Source organism: Rhipicephalus microplus, unplaced genomic scaffold (assembly GCF_043290135.1).
Source record: "Rhipicephalus microplus isolate Deutch F79 unplaced genomic scaffold, USDA_Rmic scaffold_26, whole genome shotgun sequence".
NCBI lineage: Eukaryota > Metazoa > Arthropoda > Arachnida > Ixodida > Ixodidae > Rhipicephalus > Rhipicephalus microplus.
Window position 1 is genome coordinate 8,536,859 of NW_027464599.1, and position 2,928 is coordinate 8,539,786.

General features: G+C 52.9%; 1 non-coding gene across 1 annotated transcript; it reads right to left on the reverse strand.

The window, feature by feature from the left end:
• Nucleotides 1–278: 278 nt before the first annotated feature.
• Nucleotides 279–351, reverse strand: TRNAN-GUU (transfer RNA asparagine (anticodon GUU)). Its single transcript has one exon. It is a non-coding gene; the product is annotated as a tRNA-Asn (tRNA).
• Nucleotides 352–2,928: the final 2,577 nt, after the last annotated feature.

Genomic DNA, 2,928 nt, shown 5'->3' on the forward strand with positions numbered 1-2,928 from the left:
ACCTCCAAATTTTCGGTTAACAGCCGAACGTGCTAGCCAATTGCGCCACGGAGACAGTCGTGCTCCAATCTCACCAACGTCAGAACATTTCTCCAAATCTATCAGCACAAAGAAAAGAGCATCACACCACTCCCGGGAGGGCTCGGAACTCAAACCTTTTGGTTAACAGCCGATCGCGCTAGCGAATTGCGCAGCGGAGACAGTCATGCGCAACTCTCACCACCGTGAAAACATTTCTCCAAAGCTATCAGCGCAAAGATAAAAAAAAACTGACACACTGCTTCCGGGAGGGCTCGAACCTCCAAATTTCGGTTAACAGCCGAACGCGCTAGCCAGTTGCGCCACGGAGACAGTCCTGCTCTACTCTCACCACCATCAAAACATATCTTCAAAGCTATCAGCCCAAAGAAAAAAGAGCAACACACCACTCTCGGGTGGGCTCGAACCTCCAACCTTTTGGTTAACAGCTGATCGCGCTAGCCAATTGCGCCACGGAGACAGTCCCGCTCCACTCTCACCACCATGAGAACATATCTTCAAAGCTATCAGCCCAAAAAAAGCAAAAAACCACTCCCGGGAGGGCTCGAACCTCCAACCTTTCAGTTAACAACCGAACGCGCTAGCCAATTGCGCCACAGAGACAGTCGTGCTCCACTCTCACCACCGTCAGAACATTTCTTCAGACGATCAGCCCAAAGAAAAAAAGCGCCGCACCACCACCGGGTGGGCTAGAACCTCCAAACTTTCGGTTAACCGCCGATCGCGCTAGCCAATTGCGCCACGGAGACAGTCGTGCTCCACTCTCACCACCGTCAGAACACTTCTTCAGAGCTATCAGCCCAAAGAAGAAAAAGCGCCGCACCACCACCGGGTGGGCTCGAACCTCCAACCATTCGGTTAACAGCCGATCACGCTAGCCCATTGCGCCACGGAGACAGTCGTGCTCCACTCTCACCACCATCAGAACATTTCTTCAGACTATCAGCCCAAAGAAAAAAAAAGCACCGCACCACTACCGGGTGGGCTCGAACCTCCAACCTTTCGGTTAACAGCCCATCGCGCTAGCCAATAGCGCCACGGAGACAGTCGTGCTCCTCTCTCACCACCGTCAGAACAGTTCTTCAGACGATCAGCCCAAAGAAAAAAAGCGCCGCACCACCACCGGGTGGGCTAGAACCTCCAAACTTTCGGTTAACCACCGATCGCGCTAGCCAATTGCGCCACGGAGACAGTCGTGCTCCACTCTCACCACCGTCAGAACACTTCTTCAGAGCTATCAGCCCAAAGAAGAAAAAGCGCCGCACCACCACCGGGTGGGCTCGAACCTCCAACCATTCGGTTAACAGCCGATCACGCTAGCCCATTGCGCCACGGAGACAGTCCTGCTCCACTCTCACCACCATCAGAACATTTCTTCAGACTATCAGCCCAAAGAAAAAAAAACGCCGCACCACCACCGGGTGGGCTGGAACCTCCCACCTTTCAGTTAAAAGCCGATCGCGCTAGCCAATTGCGCCACGGAGACAGTCGCGCTGCACAGTCACCACCGTCAGAACATTTCCTCAGAGCTATCAGCCAAAAGGAAAAAAAGCGCAGCACCACAACCGGGTGGGCTCGAACCTCCAACCTTTCGGTTAACAGCCCAACGCGCTAGCCAATTGCGCCACGGAGACAGTCGTGGTCCACTCTCACCACCATCAGAACATATCTTCAAAGCTATCAGCGCAAAGGAAAAAGCAACACACCACTCCCGGGAGGGCTCGAACCTCCAACCTCTCGGTCAACAGCCGATCGCGCTAGTCAATTGCGACAGCCACGGAGACAGTCGTTCTCCCCTCTCACCACCATCAAAACATATCTTCAAAGCTATCAGCCCAAAGAAAAAAAAGCGCCGCACCACCCCCGGGTGGGCTCGAACCTCTAAACTTTCGGTTAACAGCCGATCGCGCTAGCCAATTGCGCCACGGAGACAGTCGGGCTCCACTCTCACCACCATCAGAACATATCTTCAACGCCATCAGCGCAAAGCAAAAAAAGCGACACACCGTCCACGGGCGGGCTCGAAACTCCAACCTTTCGGTTACAGCTGATCGCTCTAGTCAATTGCGCCTCGGAGACAGTCCTGCTCCACTCTCACCACCATCAGAACATAGCTTCAAAGCTATCAGCCCAAAGAAAAAAAGCAACAAACCACTCCCGGGAGGGCTCGAACCTCCAACCTTTCAGTTAACAGCCGATCGCGCTAGCCAATTGCGCCACGGAGACAGTCGTGCACCACTCTCAACACCGTCAGAACATTTCTTCAGAGCTATTAGCCCAAAGGAAAAAAAGCGCCGCACCACCACCGGGTGGGCTCGAACCTCCAACCTTACGGTTAACAGCCCATCGCGCTAACCAATGGCGCAACGGAGATAGTCGTGCTCCACTTTCACCACCGTCAGAACATTTCTCCAAAGCTTTCAGCGCCAAGAAGAAAAAAGCGACACACCGCTCCTGGGAGGGCTCGAACCTCCAGCCTTTCGGTTAACAGTCGAACGCGCTAGCCAAATGTGCCACGGAGACAGTCGTGCTCCACTCTCACCACTGTCAGAACATTTCTTGAAAGCTATCAGCGCAAAGAAAAAAAAAAGCGACACACCACTCCCGGGAGGGCTCGAACCTCCAACGTTTCGATTAATAGCCGATCGCGCTAGAATATTGCGCCACGGAGACCTTTTTTTTTTCTTAAATGAATGAAATTATCAACAGTAATGTACAAAGAGCATACTTCACCAAAAGTACGGAAAACACGCAAAAGCGTCAAGAACGAGAAGCGACTCCGGAACAGGGTCAAAAGTGTCGACAACACTGCGCACTTGAGCAGCTGCTTCTCGGAAGACAGATCTAGACGACCATGGTGGCTCGGCATGTCTATCAATCATGCGACTT